This window comes from Lontra canadensis, unplaced genomic scaffold, assembly GCF_010015895.1.
Source record: "Lontra canadensis isolate GAN:19392208 unplaced genomic scaffold, GSC_riverotter_1.0 scaffold36, whole genome shotgun sequence".
NCBI lineage: Eukaryota > Metazoa > Chordata > Mammalia > Carnivora > Mustelidae > Lontra > Lontra canadensis.
Window position 1 is genome coordinate 9,448,552 of NW_022631030.1, and position 17,140 is coordinate 9,465,691.

The following is a 17,140-nucleotide window of genomic DNA, read 5'->3' on the forward strand; positions in this document are numbered from 1 at the left end:
GCCTTCAGCTCAGGTCATGATCTCAGGGTCCTGGGATTGAGCCCCACATTGGGCTCTCTGCTTAGTGGGGAGCCTGTTTCCCCCTTTCTCTCTGCCTGCCTCTCTGCCTACTTGTGATCTCTGTCTGTCAAATAAATAAAAATTTAAAAAAATCTTTAAAAAAAGAATGTGGCATTCAAGTCCCTTCTTTTAATTATGAGGTCCAATAAACATTTTAGGCTAAATTTTATAGACGGTTTCTTGAGGGGATACCAAGTTGTGATCCAACCTTTGTTTTAGGAAGAACACTCTGGTGATAGAGTATAGGAAGTACTGGGGATATTGGTAGCATTAGACCCAATTAGGGAATCATCAAAATATTCATATTCCAGGTGACTGGTGATAAGTCACTCAACTGGGCTGCGGCAGTGATGGAGAAATAAGTCCCTTTCAATTTGACTTACAGGTATCTTTTTAATATTTTTGTGACTAAGCACTAGATCAAGGTTCTAAGGATTCTAAGATGAAATAGGTATTATTCCCATCCTCAAAAAACTCACAATCAAGATTCACCAAAAATAATTAACTTGAGAATAGAGGGAACTGGTGTGTGGAACTGAGTTGTGTACCCCCGCCCCCGCACCTCCCAATCAGGCCAAGATTCACATGTTGAAGCTCTGACTCCCACCGTGACTATATTTGGAGATAGGGGCTTTAAGGAGGTAATGAATGTTAATTGAAGAGGGGGTCCCGAATCCAGTAGGAATGGTGCACTTAAAAGAAGAGAAAGACATCAGAAATCGCTCTCTCCCTCTGGCCATATAAGGACACACCAAGAAGGTGCCATCACAAGCCAGGAAGAGAAGTCTCACCAGGAACCAGTCCTTGCAGCACCTTGACCTTGGACTTCCAGTCTCCAGAACAGTGAGAAAATAAACGTCTGTTGTTTGGGCCATCTGTCCTGTGGAACTTTGTTATGGTGGCCTGAGCAGACTAATACAGACAGGTTTCAATTTTATTCACAGGCTGATAATGACAGGACTCGGCCATTGACTGTAGATGTCCGCAGCTCAGAGGGGACAATCTGGGCTGGTGTGAATTGCTTATCCTAAAAACAAATCATTTGTGGGCAGAGTGAGAAAAGGGCCCAGAACCAAGCTGTAGGGATGCCAACATTTAAGAGTGATGACGGGGTTTCGGAGGAACTCCTGTTTGGTCACAATGTTGATGTGCTGGTGACTTACATGACATGTGTGCCCCTCTCCATCCTCTTCATCGTCAGAAGGATGATGGGGGAAAGACTGTAGAGTATGTGAAGTGCATTCTACAGACTTAATTTCCACTCTGTCCCTTCGCGACTCGCTGACAGAGCCAACGTTTAGATATGGAACTCCTGGAATTTGACGTGTTGTTCAGTCACGTGTTCAGTAAGTATTCACTAGCTCGGGTCGTCTGTTGGATTCTTGTATTATTACCATTTAATGTTTTATGTAATGGTGTTTTGCTTTCTTCAGCTAGAAAGAAAGCTCCTTGAGGACAGGAACTGTAATTTGAATTTCTTTGCTTCTGTTCTTTATCCTTACCTTGGGCACACAGCTGAATTTCCAGTGCGTGCAGGACGGCCATTTGCTTTGAGTGATTATGGGAAGGATGGTTACATTTAGGTAATCATTTTTTAAGCTTTTGCAAATTACAAATGTAGTTAAAGCAAGATACGTTTATTTTAAATTGCAATGTACAGTTTAAGGCATCAAAAGGGCATTAGTAGGAATCACGGTATTTTAAAAGACTCCAAAAATTAACAGCTCATGGCAATGGATCTCCTGTATCAAGAAAGAGTTGGGCACAGAACTAGATTTCAGGAAATGAGGGGTGTGACAAGTGTGACTCAGTGATGCATGGCTGTTGCCTGCAGTCCTATTTATGGCTCACTGACACCTCTCTGATGGGGTTAAGTATTTGCATTCAGCCCGATTTTCCCCTCTGACTCTGCAGGTTACAGCAACTCACTAGGAGCCCTGAGAAAGAGAAAAAACCCTCTCTCCAGGGGTTTTGGGCAGGGGCAAATGGATCTCCCCTCCCCCTCCTGCATCCGAAGAGGGCTTCCCTCTGAGAGTTTATGGCAGCCTGACCTCCAGCCTCTGGGTTGGAGAATCTGGCCGCTTCTGTACTACATAAAAAGGGCAAGTGCATTCATTATTATTATATTATTATACAATGTATAATATATAATAGCGATTATGCTGTCAGCAGCCAGAGTCTCTGACCACAGATCAGAGGCTGGGGTGACATAAATCCACCTAGTGAAGTCTTTGGAGGTTCCACGTGAAGGTGAGAGCATTCAACTCCATCTATAAAGGGGGCTCTCAGTGAAGACTTTCTTCCACAAGCAACTTTGGAGGTTGAATTTGGGGGGGACTGGGGAGATCTGGACAAAGAGCACCTAGTGTATCTGGGATAGGATGCAGAAAAGGTCTCAGCTGCCTCCTCGGAGCCATGGAATGCTACTAGCTCTCATCCGTGCTCAGGATGGAGCCAGATGAAGAGCGACCCAGAGGCCTGCAAAGAGGGAAGGGGCAGCCTTCAACTTCTTGGGTCAGATTCTTTACTGAAAACCTGGCCTGCTTGGGTTTCACTTTCTGCTTTCCTTGCTCACATCAGTATCTTTGTCTAGGCTTTATCCAGGCCCCCTGCCTGCTCTGGGGTCAGAGGATCAATCGCTGTCTGACTGTGGTTTAACCGGTTCCTCTATGGGGAGCAAGGAGCGAATGTCAAGGGGGAAGGGGTTCTCTTTTCCCTTTATGCAGAGGGCCATGTGCTAAGTTGTGGAAGCAAGCAAGCCTGCATCTGTAGGTGGCTGGGTGCCTACGCCTGGCACTTAGTAGGACTGTAATGCTTTGGGGATGAAAGAAAGCACATGTATGACCATGCAAGCTTGCACTGGTCTTCTTAGAGGGCACCGGTGTGAATTTCCTCCCTGAAGTAGAAGGAAGCCACCCTAGCAGGCCCAGGCTGAAACAGCCCCGCTGGTCGCTCCCTTTATATTACACCACCCGACCCCCAGAACTCTGGGACTTTTTAAAATGAAAATAGCAGTGGCTTAGAATAGGCTTGCCAGGCATTTGCAAAGAGGTGATTTACTGACAAAGCCTCTACACCCTTTTATCTCTCCTGCTGCCCCACCCCATTACAGTCTCCCCCTCGGTGAGCCAAACGCCCCAGGAAGCCCACAGCAGAAAAAGCTCTTGAGAATAGGAATAACTAACCAGAGTGTCATCTGAGCACCTTTTCTGGGGCCAGGGTAATGAGAATTATTCAAATGCAATCATAAAAATGAGGCCATCAGGCAGGAATGGGGTGGGGGTGGGGGGGGGGAGAAAGAGTGGTGGTGGAGGGAAGGATTCCTCGCCAGCTTTAAGTTTCATGATTTCGGGGGAGCTCTCTCGGGGTGCACGGGATTTCCCCTCCTCGCCATCCCCCGAGCCCAGGAGGTGGTGCCGGTCGGCCTCGGTGGTGTGCCGAGAGGACGTGGCGTGGGGGTGGTGTGGGTGTCCCCAGTTCCGAGTGGGTCCGCCGCGTCCCTCCGTCCGCGGCGGGCTCGCCGTCCGCGGCTTCCTCTCCAGCGCCGTTCTGCCTCCCGCCAGCAGGAGCGGGCCCGCGCCGACGTCTCAGAAAAGCCTCCAGTAGAGGGAGACACTCCAGCTGCGGCTCCGACTTGGAAGCGCCGGGCCGGGAGTGGGTGGGGGCGAGGGGGGTGGGGAGAGAGGGGGAGTGGGGCGAGGGGAGGTGTGTGAGGGGGGGGGGCTCTGGGGGGCGGGTCCCTGTGCCGCTGACGTCCCGAGCAGTGCTGGGAAGTATAGGCTGTGTTGTCACGCCGGTGTCAGTCTGATGAAGATTGGCATCAGGTAAGCTGTCATTCATTTCCATGTCAGAGACGCTTTTGCAGGCGGCGGCGGCGCGGCGGCGGCGGCGGCGGCTGCTGCTGCTGCGGGCGGCTGCCTCAGAGCGCGTGTGTTTTATTCCAGTCCCCAAGCCAGAGTATTATTCATTGCGACAGGGCAAGGAGGAGAGAGGGAGAGAGGGAGGCAGTAGGGAGGAGAGAGAGGGAGGCAGCAGGGAGGAGGGAGGCAGGGAGCAGAGAGGGACGGCGGGAGCGTGCAGAGAGAAGCTGGGGAAGCGCCGGGAGAGCGCGGAGAGAAGCAGCGCGAGTGGCGCCGAGGCCGGGGAAGGAGGCGGCCGGAGCCGCGCGGCCCGCCCGAGCCCCGGCCCGGCCCGCGCGCAGCCCCGCCGCCGCCGCCGCCGCCGCCGCCGCCTCGCCCCGCTCGGGCCCGTGGCCGGGCGCGCATTGTCCGCGGGTGCGAGGAACGGGGCTGCGTACTCGGACGGCCGCGGGCCCGAGACACCGTAGCGGGCGGGCGGGGAGAGGTGCGCCGCAGAGCCGGGGGGCCCGAGAGTAGGGACAGGCGCGCGGGCCGGAGCCCGGCTGCAGAAGGCTCGGGGCTGGGCGCTCCGCGGGCGAGGCTGGGAACCGCGGGCCGGCTCTACGTTCGCCTGCTCCCAGCTTCGGGCGCCCTTTGGGCGGGCGCTTGCTCGGCGCCACCGGCCTGGAGCTGCCTTATGGGCGGCTTCGAGCAGGGGCAGCCCCAGCCTCAGGCCGGGTGACCCGAACGGAGGAGCCGCGGCCGCGTCCCGCCCGGCCTGGGGAGCCAGGGCGAGTGGGATTTTGCAGGCGGATCGGTGGGGACAGCGGAACTCAAGCTCTGGTTGAGGGTAACCCGGCTCCCAGGGGCCACGCTCAGAGACCCTCGCCCCGGGAGGAGCGATTTGTAGGGTAACTGGCTTTCCGCGGATTGTTGGGAGTCTTTGGCGAGGTCGGGGAGGCGTAGGGGCCCAAGGCGAGGTTTGGGAATCGGGAGCCCTCCTGGCCCGAGAACAAGGACACGAGTTCGTAAAAGGGGGGACGGAAAGCGCCCAACAGCCGTGAGCTGGGGGGGATGGGGCAGAGTCCCGAGTCTGCCGCGCAAAGTTTGCGTTTCTTTTGGGTTGGGCGAGCGGGGCTCTCCTGACTCCCGAACCCGAGGAAGAAACGAGCGAAGCGGGAGGTCTTTTCCGGGGGCTCTGGGCGAGAGAGCCCAGGGTTCTTGAGCAGTGGGGACACGGGCTAGGAATGGCAGTGGGGCGGGGTGGGGGGGGTTGGTTGGTGGTGGTGCAGCAGCCCTGAATTAGGGCTGGGCTTTAGGGCCACGCTAGAGTTTGGGTTGTAGGATTCAGGCTGTTTTCAGAAGCGGGACTGAAGGGCTGCTGAGTAGCTTAGGGATCGGATCTACACCCCTGGCCAGAGCAGGGGGCTGGAGGTAGGAGCTGGGGGCCTGGGGTTACATCTGAAACTGGACTCGGCGGAACGGGTGGTGTTTTTAGTATTTTGCCACGGGATCGCGGCTTTTTATTGGGATTGAGGTTATTGAAATTTGGGGAGGGTCGCGCGAGCGGTTCCCCATGCTCCGTGGGCGGAAAAACATCTAGGCAGGCGATGAAAGTAGTTGATCCGGGCCATGGCAGGCAAGCCCCGAATTTCTGCTGCTTCTCCCCGAAAGTGGATCTGGAGCAGAGGACTTGAGGCGCTCAGGACCCGGTGCTAGGAGAAAGATTCCAGGAAGCGGACAAATCGAAGAGACGTTCTGGGTGAAGCGACAGGGCAGCCTCGCAGGACTCGGAGTGGATCCGAGGACCGACCTTGGTGGTTCTGCGGGCTCTGAAAGCCACTTGGGGGGCTGCGGGCACAACGCGGCGGGCGGGTACGGGTGGCCCGCAGGGACCGAGGCCTGCTCAGGGGGCGCTAGCTGCGCGGTGCCGCATCGCGCCCGGGGAGTCTGGGCTGCGGCCGCTGGCAGGGCGGGCTCGAACTCCAGCGTCCTGGTCGGAGCCGCCGGCTCTATACCCGCAGGCGCTGCCTGTGCTTCCTTCGCCCGCGGTGCGGCCGGGAGCCCACAAGCCAGGCGGCCTGTGTGCTCAGCCTGGGAGACGGGGGCGCTCTGGGTCTTCTGCCCTCACCCCCACTTGTCTCGGGACTTATCTAGCGTGTTGACTTTTCGGATTTCGAGTGCTCTCCAACTGGTGGAAGCCAAAAGCTTCACATTTTAGGCAGATCTAGGCGACCCTCCCTTCTCCAAAGCTGAGGAAATGATGGTGTTCAAACACATGATATATTACGCAAAGCCCTAGCCCCTAACCCTCTCTCCTACCCTGTCATTCCGGCCTTCCAGAGGCTTCACAGCCTAAGAGAGAGGGAAGCGCGCCTCCTGTCCCTGGACTCGTGGTCTCCCACTGGAGCTGCACCCCGCAACCGCACTCTATCCTCGAGGCTCAGGCCTAGCTCGGCTGGTGGGAGAGAAGTCCCGACCGGGGAGGGAGGCTATCCCTCTGGCCAACTAGGGAAGCGAAGTGTGGAAGGGTCTGTACGAGAGGAAGATTTGAAATTTCCTTTTTGCAATCGTGAGCCCACGGTCCCAGCCTTCCGCACCCCTCGCACCCCTCGCTCAGGCAGCCAGTCGGCGCTTCCGGGACTCAGAAGACGCTAGACCCCACGAGTGGCCGCCGGGGCCCAGGGCCTCGCTACTGCCCGGCGGGCGGTGGAGCTCCAAGGCTGTTTTTTTGCAGGCTCGGCATTCGTGAGCTCTCCCGCCGGGAGCCGGAGGGCGGGAGGGAGCCATGACCCCACGGAGACTCCCCAGTCACCGCCTCCCCTTTGTGAGCGCGAAAGGCATGAAAGCCCAGAGAAAGAGAGGCTGCACAGAATAAGGGGCAGGGGGTTACTGGAGGGAGATGGGCCCAGCCACCGCTCACAGTAAAAGGCCTCGTGCAAATTGCACTGAAGGGTACCCAACTTGAGACTGGCTGTTTTATGATCCTTTCTGAGAGTTTACTGCGCCATGCTTTTAAGTCTGTAGATTGCTTTAAGTTAATGAAAGTGCTGCTTTCAAAAGGGGCTTTTATGTGTGGCGGTGGCAAGGCCAGTACCTCCCCTTTACTCTTCCAAAATGGGTCTGTTTAAAAAGAAGGAGGCTCTTGGAGTTCCCACATGGACAGAGCTTGGGGGAGGACGCCATGTGACAATGAGGAGTAATAAAAAATCAATGTCCAAGTAATTCAGAAAGAGGAGTTTACTTCTTTCCCAGTCCAGGGTCACCTGTGCCGTCTGATACTGCCTTTTGGACTTCCACTGAGTCTGACTTTAAGTGCCCCTTACACCCTGTCTCAGCACAGCTTTATGTAGGCCTGACCCTGTTCAATTAAACTCCAACTGGATTTCAGGATTTCAACTGGCTGCCAATTCAAGCTGCAACTAAAATATTTACTTGTGACTAGGGGGGAGGGGCTTTGCCTTGCATTTAGTAAGACAGATGTGTTAAAATGTCAGGGAGAAAGGCTGGGAACCTTGAGAAGAAACATGGAAGGCTATTTTTCAGCGCTTTCCCCTTTTTCAATCTCTTTGGCACAAAAGGTGAGAGGACAAGGTTTTTGACTAGGTCCTAACACAGAAACTGCAGTGGGGCTGGGCTGTGGCTTTGACCACATGTCATAACCATTTAAACTGTGGTTAGTTGTTCAAAGCTCAAAGCTTCTCCAAGCTGGGTTTCATTAACTCTACACCAGTTGCCTGGAAGTTCAGTAGCAATAAATTGTATAAACACATTTGAAGTAAGTTAGTGATGAAATAAGGAGAATTACTGTCTTGTGAGTGGAGAATCCTGAATTCATGGAGTTTTAACTTAACTGGAAACATACCTTCTCTCCCTTGGCCTTGATGTTTATGGGTGCACCAGAGTGTGTGTTAAATTTCTGTCTGCCATGTCCATCTTCAACCTGGGACTGTAACTCATTAGGGACCAAGGCATGCCTAGAAAGCAGAAGGCTGGGTTTTAAAGGGGGCTCCATTAGCCTGGTTTAGAAACCAAACCAACCCATCAACCTGACTTCCTTACCCTGGGAGAATGAGACATAAACAGCCGCAGAGCAGGCCAAATTAGATTTTTAAACGTTAGCGGCTTAATAATACTGTGTTGTTAGCAATTGGATTTGTTTTTATTAAAGAAACAACCTATAAAATTTATAGGATTCCAACATGTTGCAAGATTTCCTTGCTATTTATTTGGTGCCCCCCCCCTGAAATTCTATCTCCAATTTCAGACTTTTGTTCCTGATTTATTTAATTTAAAGCACATTTTCTAAATTAGTTTGGGGAAGGTGAGAAATGCTGTTATAAGTTTTCCTTTTTCTGATGCTGTGTGGCACAAGGACTGCGATGCTGCCAGATATATATAAACGTGTGATGCAATTGCACACGGAGCCAAGTGTCTGGATCACACGAGATGCAGATCGGAGTACGGAGAGGGCGAAGCAATGCCACGGAGGAAAAGCAGAGGAAGTTATACGGAAAATGAAATCATCGTGAGCCACCGGCAGCCTTGGTTCTAGCCAACACACCATGCTTTGTATAAAAACACTTCACATGCGATCTGTGACTTCTTGAAGATTGAATTATATTGAGAAGCAGAATTCAGAGGGAGTAGCTGCCCTGGCTGGGTTCTGGCCAGGCTGCATGGCCAGGCTTGTTGCGATGGGGATCTGCTAATTTAATTAAATCTAATACCTGGTGGGAAAGGGAGGAAGGAGATAATCAAGGTTGGCAGGTCAGCATGCTGAGCTAGTCTTTAAGCCGAAATTGGGCGGGGGGTGGCAGTTTTCTGCTTTGTTACTGTCTGGCTGCATGACTCCTACGGCAGGTCACCTAGCTTCTGGATCTCGGTTTCTTCATCTGTAAAGTGGAATGTATCACAGGAATCCCTTGTTAGGCCAGGAGGGGCAAATCTGAATGATTCCCTGACTCCCACCGTGGGTGTGCTCTAGGCTTTTGAGCAGCAGTCACATTCTTCCCTGTGTTTTCCTTCCCTGCCTGATCCAGAGCCTTTCCCCGAAACTCTCAGGAGTTCTGAGACTGAGGGCGAAAGGGCTGATCGCCCGCCTTTCTTTACATCCTAGAATTTGAAAATCCCATTGCGATCCCCAAGCCCACCTGCACTTCATCAGGAGGGGCAGTTAAGTTGGGGGAATGAGTGGGGCTTCTCCCTGGTGGTGCTACCTGGGAGAGCTTCCAAGCATCCGATAAAACACAGAATCTGACTTATTGGACATCCAGCCCCTTCCCTTTGTGCCAGCGGAAAGAAGAGGCCTGAGCTTGGACTGGTGTGTGACATCTGGTCAGGCTGGGGGGATGGGCGCCGGTCCGGGTCCGGAGCTAGCCGCAGCTTGAACCTCACTTAGCAGTCTCCATGCTGGCAGATCAAAGCAGATTCTGGGCCAGAAAGCCCAAGAAGTTACACCCAGCACTTACACAAAAGTAAGTGGTACACAAAAACACAAAAGTGTATCCGCACTTGGAGTCTCCTCCTCTTCTCATGCCTGATATTTCAATGCTAGCCTTGATACTGGAGACGTGGCTCCAGTGGAATGCCTGCCTTTAATTCTCCCTCGCCCGTGGGGACGTCTTGGGGCAATTTTTTCCTCCATACATCCTCCTCCAGTGGTCTTGAGCAACACCATCGTCTCCGTTCTGATTGGGGGTGAGAGCAGGAAGACGTAGGGTGGAGGTAGAGGGAGCAACAGTTTCGCTAAGGAAATGCACACGAGTTGGAAGTCCTTCTCCCAGAGCTGGAGCTTTCGATCCTTCCAGATCCCCCAGGAGTAAGGGAGGAGCAAGCCCTCGGGCAGCTCAGGAAGAGCTCACTGCTGCAAACGTGCTGTCTTCAGGGGGATCTGCTGTTTGGTTTGGATGCCTCACCGCAGGCCCTGCCTGACTGGGTTTCTAATTACAAGAAGGCCCTTTCTGCTAAGACCTATCTCACTAAAAACACATCCCTGTGTGTAATAAGAAACCCTAAACCAGGCAGGATATTTTAAAACTGAAGCAATGAAGATTAGATTAAGTCTCCACCAAACAGCTTCGTTCTCATATTATTTTTGGCTGGAATGTGGAGAAAAGCAGCTGGCCCTGGGGCCCGGAGCAGGATCTTTTGAGGGTTCGGATGGGGCTGGAGTGGGTGGTGGTACAGCTAGTTTCTCTGCTTAATAGGAATGTGGCCAATTTCAGTACAGCTCAGGCAAGGCAGTGGGGGTAATCCAGTGGGGGATGAGGGAGCCCCCAGGGTTGGCAGAGGTCAGATCCGCCCAAGCGGCCTCAGAATCAGCGGGTCACAGAGCACCGAGAACACTTTTAAATTCCCCCACCTCATTAGGATCTAGTCTTTTGTGTTCAGCTCATAACCTCCCTCCCAGTCCTATCCTAGTCCTAATAAACCCACCCCTTCTCCACGTGGCCTTTGGAGGAACTTTGGGTTCTTTGGGTATTTTTCTGGTTGGAGAGAAGAAACAAATCATTGCCCAAGACTCCTGGAAATAAAGCCTAGGAACCTGACTTCACAAGCCCTTTTCCTGTCCTGCCAGGGAGAGACAGCATGGTCTTCATTCATTCCTTTGTTCCTTGGTCCAGCAAATAGTTATAGCATGTCTCCTGTATATAAGCCTGGTACAGTTCTAGACATTGAGACTACAAGCCACAACACCGAACAGGACAAAAGCATGTAGCCACAAAGTCCCTGTCTTCCAGGAGCTTGCCGGCTGTGGAAAGAGTGCCAAGTATGGGCTTAGCCTCAGATAAAACTGTCCTAAGAACCTAGCTCTCTCTAGAGAGAGAGCTAATTGAAAGAATTTAGACATGTTACTTAACATTTTTGATCTAGCTTTTCCACACATAAAGGGAGAAATAAAAGTATAAAGCTCAAAGAATTGCGGAGAGAGCATTTGTAAAGTGTCTGGCATACAGCAGAGACTCCGTCAGGCTCCTCTCCCTCCCCCATGTTATTTTGGGCAGGGGATCCAGTTGGTGGCTTACCCAACTTCCCCGGGTACGTGGCCTCGGGCCTTTCACGGGTCCCTGGCACCATCAACAGCTGTTGGACAGCCAGTCACACTGTGGCCTGGTGCTGCCCGCTGCATGCTGACCCCCACCAGGGCCATGGTGGAAGTAGACACACAGACTCTGTCCTCAGGCAATGGGCAGTTTGCAGGTGGACACACTCAACCTAGAAACACCCAAGAGGTGACACACGGACGTGCGGAGGCGCCACGAAAATGGGCACGAATCAGCTGTTGGAGCAAAGGAAGCACAAGTGGGATGGGGTGCTGCTGAGTGCGTGGGGGAGAGCTCTCAGCAGGGTGAGTGCAGGGCTGGGGGTGAGCTCTGGCCAGGCAGGGCTGGAGGGGGAGGGGTGGAACTCGAGACCCTGCAGGTCACAGGGCTCATAGGGATTGCTGGGGGCCAGCCTAAACTAGAGTGAGGAGGTCAGCCCGTCCCTAGCACATCAGGGGGTCAAGTGGGCCACCACTGCCTCCTGGATACCACCTAGCTTCCCTGGGTTGGCGACTGAGGGATATTTCCCGTTGGCTTCTCAATGCGTAGAACTTAGGTTAATGACTCTGCATAAAGCAAACAGACTAATTCCATTCCTGACTACAACAGAACTCTCTTGCCCACCATCCCGCTTTTCCTAAACTAAGAGAGCAGAGATTATAAGTCCACACCTGGGCCTCTCAGGGTCTGTGAAGCTGACCCACGTCAGAGTGGTTGGGATGGTGGCGAGAATAACAATTTGAACTTGGGAGTTGGAAGATGGTGGATTCTGCTCTAGACCTGGCCCCTGCCTGGCTGTGTGACTTTCAACAAGTGGCTGACCTCTGGGTGTCAGTTTCCTCACTTATCCAATGAGGAACTTGACTTTGCTCTCACAGGTCCCCTTCAGCCCAAAGTCCCATGAATCTCTGTTTCCTCCCAACCCGATTGCTTCGTGATTACGCAGTCATTGAAACCACCACTGCCACCACCAAGCCACCACCGGGCAGCAAAGGCACACACTGGGAGGGCTTGGGCCCTGAGTTGCCCTTGTGTTGTTGGGTCTCAAGACAGGAGAGGGCATTGGCTTTGACTTGCCTGATGGCCTTCCTGGGCAAATGGATGGGTCCTAGCAATAGCAGTGGGCTCCACGAGGGCAGACTTTCCGTCTGAAGACTCACTGGCCTCTTCATCAAGGGCAATACTTAACTTCTTTTGTGGAGATAGTGTGGTGTTGGGAGAAGGAACACAAGCTTTGGAGTCATATTCTGGGTTCTCACCCTGGATCTACTACTGCTAAGCTTTGTGTCTTTGGGAACCTCACTTAAGCTCTCTGAGCCTCCGTTTTCTTGGAGATATGGTTAGGAAAAATAATAATACAAAGCACATAGGAGTGCTATGAAAACTCTGGAATAGAGTATCTAAAAGTGCTAGGCACTTGGTAAGCTCATGGCACACATTAATTTTCTTTCCTAATAAAGCCCTTCCCCGGACGCACTCTCATTTAATCCTCTCAACCTCAAGAAGCAGCTGGAATGGGCGTTGTTATATCATTTGACAGGTGAGAGGAGCTGGGGGTCAGAGAGTGGCTACGGGGGTGGGGTCCAGGAAGGGACAGTGGATATCTCCACCTTCACATTAAATAGGGTGGCCCAGGTCTAACTTTTACAACAATGCTCCATTCTTTAGGCTCTTGGAGACAAAGAAAGCACCTTGCCGAGCTCTGAGAGCTGCTTGGGCCCAAGCTCCACTTATTCCTCTCCTGATAATCTCTTTAAAGGAGCCAGCAGAACCCATCTTCTTTGTTACCCGTATTTTGTTTGGCCAACTCTGGGAAGAGCTACCAGCTGTTATGGAAACCAACACCTAGAAGACGATCTGTATTTTTACTTCTACAAGCCTTCACTTACAGGCAGGGCTGGGCTGGCCAGCACAGGGGGTGGGGGTAGATTTAGAGGTTGGGGGTATAGTGATGGCAGTGGGTACGGGTGTCAGAGTGCAAGGCAGCCCAAGTTGTAAGCCTCCCGGGAGCCTGGGGTGATGAGAATGGAGGCTCACACTGTGGTCCTCTGACTTGCAATCCTGACAGACCCCAAGGGACATTGAGCCCATTGGTAGTAGGGCTTGCTAACTCTGTTTACGTGTGGAATCAGGGGTAGCAGTGTGGGTCTGTGGTAGAAGGCGGGGAGGGAGCCCCACCCCCAGAGGTTCATCTGTTTTCGCTCTGACAGCCCATTGTCACTGAGTGATACTCTGTTCCCAGGTCTGTGTTAAGCCTTGGGAGTACAGGATTGTTCTTGCCCTTTCTCAGGTGAGGCCATACTCTGTGTGGATTGTGGTTCCAGTTCCAGGGGAGAGGCCCAGAGAGGCCCAGAGAGGCTCCTGGGTATGCGCAGGGCCCCGTGGTGACAGGTGCTTGTTCTCACTGCTGAGCCCTCCCTGGTGATTCTTCTGTCCATCAGCAAGCATGAGCTGAGCCCACTGTTTAATGAATGCCCAGTAGCATGCTGCATTGGAATCCAGGCCTTTTTCTCCAGGAGCTATACGATCTTACTACAGAGCCCAGACAAATTCATGTCAGGCTGGAGATAAGCTGTGTGACCTTTGACATGTCTCTTAATATCTTTGATTCTTAGCCTCTCATTTTATACCATGAGGAAGTTACATGAGATGGTTTTTAAAGCCCCTTCTGGGTCTACTATTTATGACCCTATGGGTTCTAAATGCTAAAATGTGTGGTCCAAACCCCTGGGCACCATGTGTCTGGAGAAGGTGGTGGGACACCAAGGGACATTTGATTTAGCCCATTATTGGTAGGGCCTGTCTAACTCTGGGTGAGGGGAATGAAAAGGAGTAGATGGAACAGATGTTGGGCCTCACCAGTTTGGTTGTGGAGGCTGGAAGAGCTCCTGCTGGCAGGCCTTCTGAGTTCTTCAGTCTACAGGGAGACCACAGGGACAGAAATCAAGCAGGAGAGCCCAGTAATATGGAAGCTCAAGTGTGCTGCTCTCCCATGGCCTGTGTTTAAGTGGCGGTCTTGCCCTGCTGCCATGTGGGGAGCCCCTCTCCCACTATGCCCTCTCCCAGCTCTGGGAGGAGAGAGCCAGACTCACAGTGGGGCAGTAGTCCCCTGGGGCACTCCTCACTTGTGTTTGATCTGGAGGAAAGCCAAGGAGCTGGATGGGATTCCCCCAGCCATCCCTGGAGACTGTTCCCAGGGAAAGTGACTTGTTCCTTGCACTGGCACAGCTCTCATTGGTAAGGCACCCCAATACATTAGAGCCTCTTAGTGACAATGAGATGGGGACGGCTACCTCCTGCTGACTTCCAAATTGCTAGGAAGGCTGCTTTCCAGCTGGACATCTGGTCTCCTGGAATACTTTTCAAAGTCATCTCCATTGGCTCTGGAAGGGGAAATGGAAGGAGAACTTCACTCCCAGGCGGTACTCTGGGGAGTGCCATTAGCTGCTGGCAAGGAGGAAGGGAACTTCCTTGGCATTCTTCTGCACAGAATGGTGGTGTGGGCATCCCTGCCTGAGCATGGCAGAACCGGACTCTTCTGTAGAGGAGGGAGATGGGTTGCCACAACTAGCTTGTAAATCATGGAAAAAGGAGAATTTTTCCTGAATCCCATGATTTTGGGGTAGCTGTGCAAAGCCACAGACTGGGGGCTCCTTCACCACGTGCTGGGAGCTCTCACCTCTTGATCTAGTCATCACCATGGACCTGAGAAAGAAAGCAAGCTTCAGGGCAGGTTAAGAGAGAGGCTCTGCTCAGGGTCACAGGGCTGGCTGGGTGTCACTCTGGATGGGAAATCTTCCTAGCCCAGCGTGCTGCATGCTCTAGGGAGTTGCATGTTTCCGGAGTAGTTTCTGGATTCCTGGCCGCTTGCTTTCTCCATCTCCCTCTTACCCCCGCAGGCCCTCCTCCAGTGCATGTGTAGTTCAGTGTGAGATCTAGGGCTCTGGCCCGGCCGGGTAGGTCATGGGTAGTGCGCTTGTGGTGTGGAAGGAAGGGGGTCTGAGGCAAGACAGTGTGGAACAAGCCAAAAGCTGGGTTTGAGCCTTGACTCGGCCATGTTTACTGTGTGACCTTAAAAGCTGGCCTCATTTTCCTCATCAGCTAAGTGGTGGTGATAATGCATCCTGTCAGGGCTGTGGAAAGGACCAAATGAGTTAATGCATGTGGATGTGTTGTGCCTGTTTCATAAACATAAATGAAAGCGCCCACACAGTGCCTCACATGTAATATGTGGGGGAGAAAATTGGTTGGCAAAGATTCTGTGTTTTTTATTAGTTTAGAGCGAAGCATTCACGCCAATACACACCTCCTCTCAGACCCACTCATAGAGTGATGACAGCCGTGTTTTAAGTAATCAAAAGTGGGCAGGATGGCTTGCCACACTACCCATGGCCAGGGCATGAACCGTTCCCTCTTGGTGGTTTCCAGAGTCTGGCAGAGAGTTGCCGAACCTGAATTCCATGCCTACTGTGTGTCTTTGTTCTCACTTGGGCTTCCCCATCTAACCCAGCTCAGGGGCCGTCTAGGGCCTGGTGTGGGGGTTGGCCTCCGCCAGGTCCCATCAGCCTAAACCAGGTCTTCATCTGATAGATTTTTTTTAATGAGCACCTTCTTTGTGCCTAGAGCCTGCAGAAGTCCTACGGATATGACTGAACTAGACCAGCCCTTTGGTGGGGGGGCATTGGAGTTCTGTAGGCAATTACTGAAACCATGATATGAGCCATAGAGAAGTCTGGAAAGGCACAAGAGCATAAACAGGGAGTGTAACCTATGCTGGGGGTCTAGGAGGGCAACCTTGTGTTTCATCTCTCAGATGAGGCCCTCTCTAAGTGAAGAGTTAGCTAAGCCCTCCATCCCTGGGGGCTCATTTTCTGTCCCTGGCAAGGGCAGAACAAGGTGAGAGGAAGACAGTGGGCACCAGAAAAATCCCACTGGGGAGTTTTGCTCCCATCTGAGTTTCCCATCCAGGCTGCATCACAGAGTGGAGGGGATGCCATTCCCACACACCCTGTAGCCCCCGACCCACCATCATGCTCCTTAAGGGCATAGCTTTCAGGAGAAGCCTTTAGAAAACAACAGGCATCCCTTCCCTATTCTTCCTGAAGCCCTGGCTAGGGTCTTGATAGTATCCGGGGGTACCTGGTGATGTTCACATGGATGGCTTACCCGAGTCTGATTTCTGGAAAGTCCTCATGGATAGCAGCTGTGAGCTGGGGAGGAGAGTCTCATCCTTCTTTCTCAGCACCAGCTGGGGAGTTGGTACTTATTGGAAGATCTGACCCCCTTTCTTTACAGGGGATGGAGTCAACTTCTTGACATTGTTTCCTTGGTGCATTGGTAAAGGCCTGTCATCCTTTCAGAAGCACTGGGGACAGTTTGTGACAATTTTGCAGTCTGGTACTTTGGACAAGGGGGTGTAGAGGAGAGGGAGGAGGGAGTGGCCGGAGAGATGAATGGATTTAAGTTGCTAGGGCCATAAATCCAGTTACATAAATACAAAAAGGAAAGAGGCTTTCAAGGGTGTAGCTGATGGTGCTGAGTGGCTCCTTGGGTGAGATTTAGTCATCCCCTGGGGCTGGCAAAGGGATTTCCTTCAGAGTCACACAGGTAAGAGTTTCAACCCAGCTTTTGCTACTTGCTGGATGTATGATCTTGGGCAATTACCTAACCTCTTTGAGACTTAGTTTCTTCCCTTTTGTGAAATGGGGAAAGAATGGCTCTTTGCAGAGGATTAGATGAGACCACACAGCAGAGAGCCTTGTCTAGTGCCTGGCATCTAGAAGGTACTCAGTGTGTGAGAGTTCCTTTCCTGTCACTTCCTTCTCTCTCCCCCACAGTGCTGGACATCGAGGAGACCGAAGTAGCCCTTTTAGGAAGCAGGAGGGAGTGGGGCGCAGGAAGACCATGGGCCTCTCAGGGGAGCACAGCTAGAATGGCCATCTGAGGAGATGTCAAAGTCAGAGCCTGGCTTGGTTTCCCTGAAGGCAGGGGAGGCAGTGCTCTGGGTCTCTGGGAAGAACCAGGACCGCATAGGTGATCTCAAGGAGGCCCGTGAAGCAGAGTCCATGAAACAGGGAATTGGAGGCACGGGTAAAGGAAAGAAGGGGGGGGGGAGAAATGAACATTTATGAAGTGTCTGCTATGTGCTTGGCATTGAGCTAAGTTCTTTAAGTACCCACTGTTTCAATTCTATGA

At 52.6% G+C, this 17,140-nt stretch overlaps 1 protein-coding gene across 4 annotated transcripts in view; it reads left to right on the top strand.

Annotated features, from left to right (window-relative positions):
• Window positions 1-3,782: 3,782 nt before the first annotated feature.
• The window catches only part of PKNOX2 (PBX/knotted 1 homeobox 2), a 254,340-nt gene continuing 240,982 nt past the window's right edge, over window positions 3,783-17,140 (top strand). For 2 of the 4 annotated variants that reach the window (XM_032868837.1, XM_032868842.1), the window contains exon 1: window positions 3,783-3,884. The gene's annotated coding sequence lies outside the window, so the exon portion shown is untranslated. Of the gene's footprint in view, window positions 3,885-5,193; window positions 5,334-17,140 lie in introns of those variants that run through there. The other 2 variants (XM_032868838.1, XM_032868839.1) reach the window with 2 other exon arrangements.